The 14,073-nt window shown below is 59.4% G+C and overlaps 1 protein-coding gene across 7 annotated transcripts in view; it reads left to right on the top strand.

Annotated features, from left to right (window-relative positions):
* The first annotated feature begins 7,992 nt into the window (after positions 1 to 7,992).
* Positions 7,993 to 14,073, top strand: part of CMKLR1 (chemerin chemokine-like receptor 1) — a 12,320-nt gene continuing 6,239 nt past the window's right edge. Inside the window, exons 1-2 of one of the 7 annotated variants that reach the window (XM_084491561.1) lie at positions 7,993 to 8,216; positions 9,825 to 10,035. The gene's annotated coding sequence lies outside the window, so the exon portion shown is untranslated. Of the gene's footprint in view, positions 8,217 to 9,282; positions 10,036 to 11,300; positions 11,918 to 11,951; positions 13,272 to 14,073 lie in introns of those variants that run through there. The other 6 variants (XM_084491557.1, XM_084491562.1, XM_084491558.1 and 3 more) reach the window with 6 other exon arrangements.

The following is a 14,073-nucleotide window of genomic DNA, read 5'->3' as shown; positions in this document are numbered from 1 at the left end:
AATAAAAAAAAATAATAAAAGCCTCAGCAGATTGGGGCTTTTGGCAGGACTCGTTTTACAGCGGTTATTAAAGGCTGAAGTGAGCTGCTCGGGGACGGGCCCCCGGGCGCATCAGTAAATGGAGAAGGCAGAGGATCAAATAAAATGAAGCATGTTTCGGGGCTCAGAAAACCATCTTTAGCAAGGGCTCAGCATTCTTATTATTTTCAGCCTGATGTTGTTTTCTGCCTAAGTAATGCCGGGGAAGCGTCTTGAATGGCTTCCTAATTTGTGAGGGTCCCAAAGGCACGACGTTCGGAAGGAATTGGATTAACACTTATGAAAAATAAATTACAGGCTGAGTGCTCGTTAGATGATTTTGAATTCATTTATTGATCTGAGGCTGGAGTGTTAGGAAATAGAAGGGGAAAAACAACCGGCGGCGCTCCCTGCCCAAACACGCGACCCTATTAGAGGCGGGCGAGCGGTGACAAGTGTGGGGTTGAGGAGCCCACCATGGGATGGCAGCGGGGGCACCAGCACCACATGGAGCCCACAGAGACCCCAGGGTTGGCTTGAGCTTGGACATTATTATTTTTGCCAAATATTAGTGGAAACTGTAACAGGCGGTTGCCATTTAATGTGATTTTTTTGATTTTTTTGTCCTTGATTTCTCCGCCCGAACAGGCTGCGCCCTCTCTCGAGGTGCTCCCTGGTCACCGCGGGGCCTGATAAGGCAAAAAGAAGTTTGTGAAAGCTGGAAACTTGGCAAACTTGTGCAGCGTAAAGCGAAACTCGTGTTCCTCTGAAAGGCTGAAAGCGAATACATCCCAGACCTGACAGCCCATTAAAACCAAAGATAACAGCGGCTCCGGGTGCCTCTCTGCTGGCAGCCTCCTGGCTTTCCATATTTACTTGGTAACGTGCTGGCTGGTGCCATTTTATTTTTTATCTAAAAATAAAAAAGGGAGCTGCTCCTCCGGGCTCTCTGTTAATCAGGTTTGGGGGAAAATGGCACATCCTGCAGCCTCGCTAAATCAGGCTCCCTTTTTTTTCGTTAATGTAAAGTGCAATTTGCAGGGCCCTGCTCTATAAAGAGCAGCCGTGGCGAGGTCCCTAGCTGGAGGCATGGCATGGATTTCCCCACATGTCCTACTGGGGCTCTTACTGGTGTTGCTGGTCCTGCTGGTGGGGAGGTTTTGGTCCCACCACGGTGGTTTGGGGCCCGGCTCGGTGCCTCCCTTGCCATGGCTGTGCTCGGAGCACCCTTTCCAGCAGCACACCATCTTACTGGTCCAAACTGGGAGCAGGACATGGGCGCTGCTGGCACCACGGGGACATCCCCAGCGTCACCTCTTCCCACGGTGGGCAGCACCTCGGGCATGTCACGCTCTGCCCTGACATCCTTAAATCCTCCTGGAAGAGGGGGAAGGAGAAACATGTTGGTGCCGAGCAGCTGGCCATAAATTTGGGTATTGGGAAGGCTGGGGCTGTTTTGGGTACAGTTTGAGACTAATGGGGTCCAGACAGAGCCGGGGACAGGCAGGAGGCACCCCCTGGGCGTGCAGGAGAGGGGCATCCTGAGCAGCTCGGCACATTAAAGGCTCTGCCAACGCCTAATGAAACAAGAGCCTCAAGGCTCCCATTAATTAACAAATTAGCTCATCAAGAGCGCCCCTAATTTGTCAAATACAAAGCTGCCCTATTAATCAAACAAGAGCACGGGTATTAATTTGCCTGGCAAAACCGCACGGTTAATTGATAAGCGGCTCGTTTAAGGGGCTGCTTCCAAAACTGTCCCTAACGAGCGCGATGGGCACGAGCCCCCCACGTCCCTGAGGGGGGGATTCCCTGGGGACCCTGCTGTGCCCCGGCCCCTCAGCACCAATCCTGCTGGGGGGGCGCCTCCAATTTCCCCCTGCATCTACGCCCTAGGTGCTTGGGGCTGGATTAATTAGGGTCCCCAATTAATTAATTAATGCAATGAGCTGAGAGTTGGCAGCCTGGTGGTAGCCGGGGCGAGGCGTTGTGGCAAAGCCTCCATCGGGACAGGTCTGGGTGGGAGCCCTGGCTCTGAGCGTTACCTCCCTGCCCCCACTATTTCCATACACCCCCAAAAAACTCTTCAAACATTTTTTAAAAATCGGCAAACCATCAGAAAGCCCAGCGTGAAACCCTCAAAGGACCAAAAGGAGAATAATCCAGCTCTAAACGCACCTCTTTGTAGGCAGCAGCTCCCTGATAATTAGCGAGAATTAAAAGGATTGGGGCAAATTCAGCGCAGGGGTGCGGTGGGACGAGGTCTCCCCACACAGCTGGGGCCAGCAGCATTAGCCCAGTTTTTTTTTTTCACCATTTTTTTTATGATTATTACTATTATTTTCTCGAAGCACTGGAGGAGAATAGGAAGCGCGGGGGTTCTCACGAGCATAATATATGGAGCAATTTGAATTCGGGAGCAGGCAATTTGAAATCTTATTAAATTCCCTTCTCTTCTTTTATTGCCCGAGCATGGTCGGGCGGTTTCCGAGGGAGCTGGAGATTAAGGAACGGCGTGGGCAAGGCTGAGGCCGGGGTTGTCCCCACCCCTGGACCCCAGCCCCTGGGGGCTGCCCCTGTCCCCTCGTCCCCCCCAGTCCCACCCCTGCACCTCCTCCGTGCCACGGCAGCTCCGGAAACCCATAAATCTCTGAAAATCCACCCAAAGGAGAGGCAGCACCCGCCTGATCATTTTGTTTTCCGTTGCTAGCGAGTGCCGGAATATTAATAATCTTTTGGTGTAAAATTATCGCATTTTATAATTTCATTATGTCTCCGTGTCACGGGACATAAAGCAGAGGCGAGCCTAATTAAATTAGCGCCAATTAAGCTGCCGGCCCCTCCAGCGCGGCCTGATGGGGATGGGGAGGATCTGCACTGCTCGGCTCCGACCTCCTTTCACCAGAAACACGGCTCGGGCACAGCCCACCTGCGATCCACTCGTCCCGAGGAGATATCTGAAATGGGTTCAATGCGGCACGTGGTGGCACGGTGGAAGGATTTGGGGAAAGTGGGTGCCGGGGGAGCTGGGGCTGGGCACCAAAACCCGGTGGTGTTGCAGCAAGGGGGCTGTGTGCTCGCCGTTTTGCTGGCTGGGAGGGTTTTGGTGCTATTTAAAGCGAGGTCCCCAAAGGCTCCCAGCTGCAGATATTCCTGTCCGTGCAGGATTTGGAGAGGCTGAGGGGGAAAACCTCCCTGTGCTGAGCCGTCGTCACCCACGAGCAGGGAAACTCCAGCAGCAAGAAGCGCACCGGTGGCAGAAGGAGCTGGCTACAGCCCCAAAACTCTTCCCATTACCTGGTCCTGGGTGCTCGGTGGCTGCTGTGTGTGGGGAAAGCCCCACGGGGGGACGTGGAGGAGCTGAGCTCCGTGGGATTACGAGGGGACCTTACAAAGTGCTTCCAGGCAGCCGCGAGCCCCAGCCATAAAATTATACAGGGGGCTTCCCTTTCTGCCCTGGCTGATGATGGGAGCAGTGGCTGAGGCTCATGTGTTTGTTATTCAGCAGCTCGATTTGATGCCTCTCATCCCGAGGGCTGAGGGGAGGGCCCCTTCTTCCAAGGTAAAAATAAAAAAAAAGAGCAAAGTGAAGCACTGTAAATAGGCAGTTTGTGCTCCCGGTGCTCCGGCAGCTCTCGCCAGCTCAGTTTGGCAGGGTGTGCATTATTCACGAGATCGCATTAATATGCAAATCCGCACCACTTGATTGGCTCCCCTGGCACGCTGCCAAGGCCGTCAGGCCTCATCTGGGTGCCCAGCACCCTCGTCCTGCCTCATCCCGCACCTCTCCAGGGGAGCTCAGGGCCTCGTTAACGCCCTGCTCCATCAGCGTGGTCCCTCTTGCTGCCGATTAACGGGGTGGCAGTGCCAGCAGGTCCCAGCTGCCGTCCCAAGAAGAGGCAGGGAGGTTTCCCGTGCTGCTGGGACTGCATTTCGCAGGGATTTGTTGAGCAAACGCCGTGGTTTCCAACCGGGCAGATGGCACCTGGGCTGCGAGGCTCGTAGCAGGGAAATGAGAATAGAAAATAGGAGCAAAAAGCTGGTGGATGTCGAGCAGGCTCAGGGCAGTCCGGACACACAAACAGGTGATCCCAAAGCCTGGCCGACCCCCTGCTCGCCCCGCAGCAAACATCTCGCCCCGCTCCGCGCCTCGGTGCCGCAATCAGGCGGAGATTTACGGCTGCCATCACGGAAGGCGAGGGGCTGCGCTCCCTCCAAAGTCCCCCATGGGTTAGATTAGGCTGTCTGCAAGAAAACTTAATTGATTCTTTAGGTTAAAGCCTTTTCATCTGCGCAGACAAACCGAGGCATTAATTCTGTATAATGTGACACGGAACATTTGCATGCGGCTCTCCGGCGCAGCTTTTGCTCCCTGTGCTCCCTTTTGGGCTCTGATTTGTTTTCTTTCCAAGGCAAATTCTAGATCTGGCTTCCATCAACAGCGCTAATTAATCCCCTTCTAGATACTCCAACGTTTATTATGATGATTTTTAAATAATTTTCAGATAATGCGTGGATCCAGGAGGCAGGGGCAGGACTGCAGCCCGTGTTCCCACCACGGCCGAGGAGTGGATCTGGGTGGCCAGGACCAAGCTTGGACCTGGCAGAGGAACAATTCCACCCACTGCATGGGTGGAATTCAGGCTCTTGGCCCTTGTCGTGATCCCGGCGGACAGGATGATGGATGGAGCTGGTGAAATGCCCTCAGGAGACCACGAAAAGCTGCCCGTGGTGGGCTGGGGGTGCTGCGGGATCCCCCAAGGTCCTGGAGGACACAGCAGGAGCAGGGAGCACCACGGGCACCGGGGAGCAGAGCAGTGGGAAGCCCAGCGATGGGTGCGGGCACCCCGGGCATGGCACTCCAGAAATAGCCCCACAGCTGGCATGGCCCCAACAGGAACATTTTTGCTCTTATTTTTATCACCCGGGCTGGGGCCGACCCGTGCCCAGGGCTCGGGATGAAAAGAGCCTGAAAATGGCACCGCCGCTGGGAGCTGGCAGCGGGGCCGAGGCTTCCCGAAACCAAACAGCGGTCGTGCCTCTTCCCGGCAGCTGGAGATGGGGAACGTGATGGGGACCTGCTGGTTTTGAGCTCCAAAATGCCCCCGTCTGCAGCGTCCTGCTCCGGGGGGGGTGGCCCTCGGTGGCGCTCCCCCTTTCACCTTGCAACGAGCCCACCACGGAAAGCGGTGGCCCAGAAATTACTGCAAGGAAAACTGGATTAAAAAAAAAATACAATTCCTAGAAAAGGAGGTTTTATTGACGGTATTTGTAAAGTTCAGAGCCCTTTGGTGTTATTCAGATAAATCCAGCTGGAGGCTTAATATTTGGGTTATTCCCAAGGGTCTTAAGGGGTATCAGCCACGTCACATCGCTGCTCCTCGCTTTGCTGTGAGATGACCAAAACGCATCTCTACCTCCCTGAATCCCCTCATTTTACAAACCCAGGTCTTGCATGTTGTTTTTTTTTTATTTATTTATTTGTTTGTTTTTCTGGGCTGCACATGGGAAAACTGCCTGGGGAAAACTGTTTGGGACTGCAAATCCCCGCAGTGAGGGGCCTGGTGACACCTTCAGTCCCCGAGTATGGGAAACTGCCAGGTGGGTTTTATCCCAGATTTGTGGGGATGTTCCGAGGAGAAAAAGTGATTTTATCGTCCCCATTAATCTTGTGATCAATCGGGTGAATTGCTTGGGGCGTGGGGAGCTCACCGGTAACCCTCGGAGGGACGCCGCAGTCGGCAGCGGCTTGGATGTGGCATCAGCAACGGGGCTGAAAGGTGGGATTCAGTCCCCAAAAAAACATTCAAGCTGTTTCCCAAGCCTTGTTTTCCCAGTGCTCCCCAGCCCTGCCCCAGTACCCGTGTCTGTGGCCGATGCTTCCCAAAAAATGGATGGCCTGTGCTGGGGTTTGCCTGTGCCTGGCAATCCCTCAGCCCCGTGCTATTGCTGTGCCGCTGCCTTGCTATTTATAAGCCGCGCGTTGCACAAGCCTGGGACTGTTTTTATTTTATTTTATTTATTTATTTTTTTTCCGTGGTTGTAGCAAATCAGCGAAACGTGGAAGGCGAGCAGTCTCTCCGACATCCTGTGTGCAGGCTGCTTTATTTTTGTGATGAGTTTTTGCTTCCACTCGGACGCGGCGGCGATGGGAAGCGCTGCAGGTCCCGGGGCGAGCTCCTCCTGGTTACGCATGGGAAACGTGGGGAGAGGTTTTGGGGATCCCCATGGGGATATTTGGGGGCTGCTGAGCTGCTGGGGGGCTGCATGCAGTCCCAGAGGTGCTGGCTGAGCCTTGCTGGCTCTGAAAAAGGCTGAAAGAGGGAGAAGAGGGAGATTGCTCACGGCCTGGGAGCTGCTCATGGGCAGGTGGTGTGGCTGGTCCAGGCACCCGACACGAGCAGGGATGAGGGGGCTGAAGGCAAGGGCTGGTGCTGGTTGGGAGCTGAGAGCATCACCTGGGCCAAAACCAGCCCTGAAATGGGAAATCACGGCGGGGGGAGCCCTATGTTTTGCCCCCATATCTAAAACCAGCCCTGGAGCGGGGGGCTCTGTGCTGCTTTTCCATCCAGCGCTGCTGGATCACGCAGCAAGCCCCCGGGGGGGGTGCAGGGGACGCCTCCTGCTGCTCTCCCACCTCGGTGTGAGCAGCTCGGAGGTGACTCAGGCCAAATTCCCACCGATCTGGGCATCCTGGAGGCTTCCCGGAGGCTGTAAGTGGTGGCAGCTCCCGTAACCCCGCGGCGTTTCCGCAGGTCCCTTCCCAACCCCTCTCCGGCCGCCTTTCGCTGAGCAAGCGGCGCTGCCGTGCTGCGTGCAGGGAAGCCCCAAACCACAGAGCAAACCCCGGGGCTCGGCTTTACCCCATGTCAGCAGGGCTTTTGCCCCGTGTCAGCGTGGTTTTACCTTCGTGGTTCTGCTTAGCACAGGGAGAACTGCACAGGGTGAGCGGGATCCCACCCTGCATCCTGCCCGCCCGTGGGAATTGCAGATGCCTGGGAAGGGACCCGGAGGCAGGGGGAAGGTGAGCGCCCCGGGGTGCTGCCTTCACCTTTTTTCCCCCCCAAAGAGGCAGCTTTCATCCTGCTCGCTCCCAGGACACCCCTTAAATTCAATCTGATGATAAATCCCATTTTTGGGGGGACACATTGGTGAAGGAACCCCGTGATGGCTAATTCGGAGATGTGAGAGCTGCCGGGGGGCGCGAGGAGAACATCCACAGGCGTGTCCCTGCCTGGAGGTGACACCACTGATTTATCCCAAAGTGGCCTTTTTTTTTTTTTAGCGTGGGACAATTGGGGCTGTTGCAAACCGGTGCGGTGCTGCCCTGGCACGCGAAGTGCCGAGCAGCCTCCGGGGAGGTGTGGGAGCCGCGGGGAGGAAGGAGGGGATCCGCTCGGTGCCACATCAAGAGCGGGGTTATTGGAACCTCCTGTGCCGCGGGGGCGTGCTGCGAGGCTCAGCCTCGCCGAGGCAGGGACAGCCCCGGAAAACCGCACGGCCTCCGCCGGGCTGGCAGCGGGGCCAGGCTCGCAGGTGAACCCCCCCCCTTCGCCTCGCTCTGCAGCCCCCTCCCGTGAAAAGCACCAAAAGCCATCACCGAGGGGCTAAAAAAAAAAAATAAAAGGGTGATAAAAGCCCAGGGATGAACCAACCCCAGCAGCAGCAGCAGCGGCGGCGTTTGGGAGCCAGATTTCGCCAGGGGAAGTGACTCAACGTCTTGGAAGGAGTTGGGGGCGGCGGAGAGGGTGGGGGGACACGGGGTGGGGAGGGGGCAGCTGGCAGCCTCCTGGCCCCGCAGGGACCCCCCCGGTCCCGCCAGGCATCACCCCGCAGCCCCCGAGCTTTGTTAGGACCACGAGGGCTCGGCTGGGGGTGGGTGGGCAGGAAAGGGGTCCCCACGGGAAGCGGCGCGGTGCTTCCGAGCGCTGGCTCACCGCAGGATCCCCGCCAGCTTTCCCACCCTCTCCCAGCTGTTGCTCGCGGAGCAGAAGTGCTGCCAGAAACACCCCGAGGATGCCGCTGCGGCTGCTTCCCCCTCCCCTTCCCCTTAAAACCCGGTTTGGGAGCGGCACCGTGCCCCGCGACACGCGTGGCCCGGCGCCGCCAGCGTCCTCCGACCTCCTCTTCCTCGCTCCCAGCCGCTGCCTTCATCCTCCCCGGCCCCGCAGCAGAGGGAGAGAGCGGCCCCGCTGCAGGTATTGGGAAGAGGGGGAAGAGAGGAGCACCCCATGCTGAAATCCCCATGCCCTGAGGACCTTTTGGGGCTGGGGGGCTCATTCCCAACCCCGCCTGCTGCTGGCAGGGGCCACCTCGTGCTGTCCCCACGGGAAGGTGGTGGCCGAGCCGGGGTCCCCCTGCGGCGCAAGTGCTGGCACCGGGTGGTGGTGGAGGGGTTCGTTGAGGGGGGCTGTGGTGGGGAATTGGGGTTTTTGGCCATGGGAGGGGTTAGGATGGGTGCTGCTGGCATGGCAATGGGGCTGTGATGGGGACTGGGACAGCACCAGCCCCTGCGCCCCCCTGTAGGGTTGGGGCACCGCGCTCCCCAAGCACCTTGGGGTGGCCAAGGGGCCGTGCTCCGCTGGGCTCTGCACCACCACCATCACCCCGAGGGTCCTGCCAGCCCCCGGCCGGGGATGGTTCAAGCACAGCCCCAGCGTGATGCCCACAAGCTGCTCACATTTCCAGATCCCCCCCCTGCCCGGGCGCTTTGCAGGGGCCTCGCTTCTCTTCTCCTTTCTCCGGCCGGGTGCCGCCGATCCGGGCGCATCAGCAATTTTCCTCCTGATTCAGCCACGGGGTGGTTTTGTAACCCGGCGTTGTGCAAAGCCGGGATCGCAGCAGGGCCCCAATTCCTCTTTTTAGCCCCTGCCGTGCGACCCCGTCCCGGAACACTTGGGGTTTGGGGCGGGGGGGGGAAGAAATCACCACCTGCGTGGGACGTCGCAGGGCCCTGAGTGCCCCCAGAGGTGCCACTTCTCGTTGGGCTGTCCCAGCTCACACACTTGCAGTGGCTTTGCAGTTCTGCACCCATTTCTGGACAGTTTCATGACCCTCAATGACCCCCCCAAGGCTGTGGAGCAGCTGGGGAGGGGGCATCAACGGGGAAACCCCATTTTTCCCACGGAGCCCCCCTGCCTCCTCGCACCTCCGCTCATCCCGGAGCGATTCGGGACGGGCTGATCCCTTCCCGGGAGCGCACCGCCGGATCCGGGCCCCCCCTCGGTGCGTGGGTCACAGCTGGACGAGCAGCTGGGGACAACCAGGCACCTCGGGGGCGTCGGGGGCCAACACGTGCCTGGCTCGGGCTGGCCCCGTGGCTGCAGTCCCTTGGGGGTGCGCTCACGTGCCGCGCCGTGGCTCTGCTGCGCGCCCCCGTGCTGGCCACAGATGTTGCTCTTTGGTTTCCTTGCTGGCTGGGTGTCCCCCGTCCACCCTGAGATTCATTTTTGGGCTGTTTCCCTCCCTTCCCACTGCTGTGGGGTGATGGGGAGCGGCTCAGCGGGCAGCCCCGGGTGCGGATGCCTCAACCCAGCCCACGGGGGGGACCCTTTGGTGCTGCTCACCGGGAGCACCAAGCCCACGGCCGTGAGCCACCAAGGGGTGCCCAAACCCTGCCCCAGGGGTCCCGCGAGGGGCAGGCAGCAGCACCCGGGGGTGGGCACGGCACGGGGGGAGCTGGGCTGGGCACGAGAGCCTCTAAAGAAGGGTCTGCGTCCCCACATCCTGCCGCCGAGCATCGCTTCCTCCTTCCCAGGCACGGGCCAGCTCCGTGCCAAGGCAACGTCTGCTCTGTTGTGCCACAGGCTGAGGTTTTGCTCCTTCTCCCGTCGGCAAGACGCGCGTGTCCTCCTTGGGATGAGAAAGCTCAGCAATATCCACGGCCCCGGCCGCTCGCGGTGAAGTGACAGAAGCCCAGGGCTGCTGGCACGATCCTGACGGGGCTGGAGCGGGGGAGATGTAATCCAGCCTCTGCGTGAGCAAAACCCCGGGGATTTGGCGTGCTGGGAGCTTCAGGTAAATCCCTCCGGGTTTTTATATTCCTCAGGTGGTGCCCGTGCAGTTTGGGAGCAGTGCTCGGGGTGCGGGGAGGGTTTTGCTGCAGCCAGCAGAAAATCTTTCCTTTCTCAAGGGCACCGCAGCCAGCCGAGGCTTTTCTCCTCCCTGTTATTATCAAGTGGGTTTGGGGTTTGGCTTGGCAGAGGGTGGTGGTGACCTCTGGGGTCCCAACGCATGCCATGTGTTGGGGTCCTGGAGGTCACCGCCACCCTCAATTTTTGTGCTTTTCCATTAAAAACAAAAACATTAAAATAAAAAAAAAGTTTTTTAGAAAAGATTTTTGCACCCTGCGCGTCAGCAAGGAGCGTTGCATGTGGGAAAGCTGCGTGGAGGGGCTCAGGAAAGGGGCTGCTGGATGCAATTTGGGGGAGAGGGGATCTTAAAGAGTCCAATTTGGGGGCACAAGGAGGACGGGGCGCTTCGCTTTGCTGCCACGCGTTGGGGAGGGGGTCCCGTGCATCGGGGGCTTTCGGGGTGCCCCCTCCTGCTCCGGGGAGCAAGCAGGGCTGTGGAGCTGCACTCTGCCTGACCCTGAAAGCCCCCCCAGCCCAGCACGGCCACGTCTGTCCGTCTGGCAGCAGGAGGGACAGACCGTTTCCTTTTCTTGGTTTCCTTCCTCTGCGCACCCTTGAAATCCCGAGCGCTGGGGCAGCTCCGCAGGTGCCTGGGCACGGCGTCCCCAAGAGCGTGCTGGCTTTGTCCCCAAACAGCCCCGCTGACACACGGGGCACCCTGGGCAAGCCCTGCAGCCCTCCTGGGGGAGGCGAATCCCCCGATTTTACACCATTTCACACCCTATTGCCCCCGCGTGGGCTGCTGCTGTGCCCGTGGGGACGCGGAGCCGTGCAGCTGGGCTGTTGGCACCGTGCCGGGCAGCTGGGGAGCTGCGACGGCGACGTGCAGGGAATGGGGAGATGTGCCCCGAGGGATGGGAGCTGCAGGGAACGGGGAGATGTGCCCCGATGGGTGCCCCTCACATCGCCCAGCTCGCAGCCCTCGCCCTCTGTCCCGCACCCAGGACCGGGCGCTGCTGCGTCCCGTGGGGCTGGAGGGGGCCGGGGTGCCCGCGGGGCTCTGCCTGCAGCAAAAGGGGTTTTTCTTGGCCTTTTTACTGCCTGCTAAATGCCAGGAGGGCCGAGAATTAATAGCATTTATATAGATGTAGGCATCTGTATAAATATATAGATAACAGGGAGAATAGGAGAGGAGAGATCTTTTATTATCTCGGAGGCAGCTCGCCTCGTCTCAAGCAGCACAGGAGCATAAACTGCCCCTTTTTAAAGCAAATCTTTGCCCAAACCCAGCTCTCTGGTTTCTCCCCGTAACACTGAGCCCTTCATGAGAACAGCAGGAGGAGGGGGGAGCGATGGGCCGGGGCTGTGCCCCCCCAGGCATCTCGCAGCATCCCCGGCGCTTTGCATCTCTCCTCGCCAAGCTCTTGCAGCACTTCCACCCCGGGGCGAGCGTCTTTTTGGGCAGCCAGGCACCCATTTCTGGCCGGAGCGGGGTGCCCTTGCTGTCGGGGTGACCCCACACCCCGTCCAGGTCCCCGTGCCACAGCCGGGGGCAGCTCACGGAGACCTGACCCATCCCGTCCCGACCCAGCCCGCGCAGCTCTGCCCAGATAAACACTGACTCATGCTGTTATTCTGTCCCACCCTGGGCACAGCCGGCTTTTTAAGGCTGCCTTTCCCAGTTATTCCTTTTTTTTTTTTCCCTCGCTCACACAGCCGGGGAGGGAGCCTCGGCACAGGGCCCTCTGCGGGCAGGGGCCGGGGGTCCCGGTGGAGCGGGGCAGGGGTGCTCGAAGCAGGGATGCACCCGAGCACTGTGGATGCAGGTAGGGCTCGGGCAGGGCTCGGGGCCTCAGTTTCCCCTCTGTGCCCCCTTCTTCGGCCTCAGGGGCTGCTGATGCCCAGTTGTGCCGTGCTGGGGCTGGGGTGCTCAGGGGGGCTGCAGCACGGGGGTCCCCACCATCTCCGCTCCCCCATGGTGATGCTATGGGGCCAGGAGGTGATGCTGCGGGGCTGCTGTGGGGCTGAGGGCGCCCCGCTGAGAAGCCAGGAAGTTTTTCTGCATGCACCTCATCTAAAAATAGGGCTTGAGCTTGCGGTTCGCGGCCAGTTCCTGGGTTACCTCCCCCCGAGGGTTTAGCAGAGCCATGCTCCGAGCTCGCCTTTTCTGAGCATTTTCTCGGTGTCCAATTTGCACCCAGGACGAGGAATCCTTCCCGGGGCATCCTCTGGGAGCATTGCACCGGGATGGCGTGCGATCCCTCTCCGTTTCCATGGCAATTGCCAGCTAAAAGAAATGGGAATCGGAGCTGGGCACCCAGAGATGCTTTCCCGTTCCTTCCCTCGTTCCTCGCTCCCCTGGGCACTGGCAGCGCCCTGCACGGGTCTGGGAACTGCCGGGAGCTTGTGGGGAGCGCCGTGGGGCAGGTGCAGGGGGATGTTGGGGCTGCTTCCTCGCCCCCCACCCACCTTGGGTCCGGCTCCTGGGGGTCGTGGGGATGTCCCTTGCTCAGCACCGGTCACCGCGTGGCTGAGTTGGGATGGGGAGCGAGGGCAGCAGGGGATGAGGCAGATCCCAGGCTGGTTTTCAGCCTGCATCCAGCAGCTGCAAATCATTTGTGAGCATCCCGTGGCGAGAAGCAGCCCCGCGGTGGGATCCGGCCGCGCTCCCCCTTTCCCAGTCACATCCGTCCTCCGAGACCCAGCCGGCCGCGGAAACGCTTTCGCCCAGAAAAGCTGGATTTGAACATTTTTGCTGTTCCCTCCGCTTCCTGTTGCCGTCCCAAGAACAACAGCCCTGACCTCATCCTCGCCGTGCGCCCGGGGACGCTGACGGCCCCCAGGGGGGTCCCAGCCCGGTGCTGAGCTCAACCCCCGGGGTCCCCGGAGCAGTGCAGCTGCGTGGATCACGGGGAGGGCGGCTGCGTGCTGGCGGGTTATTTTGGGTAGATCCTGTGCTGGTTTCTGGTGAGGTAGGAGGACAGAGATGAATAGGGAACAGGGAGTAACATGGTTTTGGCTCAAGCGAGGTATTTGCAGCCCAGAAGGAACATCGACACGCTCTCAGGGTTGCGTGGGGGTTTTTGCTCAGACAAAGCCTGCGGGTTTTCTTGCAGCGAGGCACGAAGATGGTTCACACGGCCACCCCTCGGGCTCTGCCTTTTCGGGGCGGGAGGGCAGGTAGGAATTTGCTGGCTGACTTTTCCGGCTGCGGCGGGCTCCAGCTCTCGCCCCCGGTGCGCGGAGCCGGCAGCCAGGCTCCCGCTGGCACTGCGCATTTCTGACGTCGAGAGGGCAGGGGATGACGAGGGTGGGAGGAAGCAGGATTTGTGCAAAATGGAGAAAAAAAAAGGAAAAAAAAAAAAAAAAGAAAAAAAAAAGTTTTTGATGCCTCGGAGGCCAGGCTGGCAGGAGTGGGACTGGGTGACCCTCGCTGACCTGGCACGGGCGGGGTGCTCGCCGTGCACCCGCTGCCACAGGGACCTCATTCCGGGCACGTTCCCGTGCCAGGGCTTTCTGCTAAACCTGAGGGGTCTGGGGGGCTTCCTTCCCATCACCTGCCTCGTACCTCTGCCTTAGAAACTTTAAAACCCAGTCGAAGGGAAAAGAGGGCGGGGAGGTGCAAAATAAACAGACAACTCAAATAAATAATCCATTAAACACAGCTCCGAAATGTCAAGCTGAATGTCATTGCACTCGCCGGGCTCAAGGACTGTAAAATAACAGCAAAAAGCAGCTTTTACATTAAAAATGGATGAGCGGGCACAAGCGGGGGGCCTGCCCTGCCCGGGTCCCCCCAGGAGGAGGAGCGGGGTCAGGGCTGGGAGCAGCAGGGGAATTGGGGTCTGGTGGATCTCTGCTGGCAGGGACAGAGCTGTGCCACCAGTGGGGGCCACACGTGCCACCTGTTTTTGGGATGGGGCTGCTGTGGGAGCTGCTGGGCCACGGAGGTGGCGGCTGGCACGGCTCGTTCCCCGGGAGC

Source organism: Aythya ferina, assembly GCF_964211825.1.
Source record: "Aythya ferina genome assembly, chromosome: 17".
In the NCBI taxonomy this organism is placed as follows: Eukaryota; Metazoa; Chordata; class Aves; order Anseriformes; family Anatidae; genus Aythya; species Aythya ferina.
Note: the sequence above shows the minus strand (reverse complement) of the source record. Positions and strands in the feature narration are given on the sequence as shown.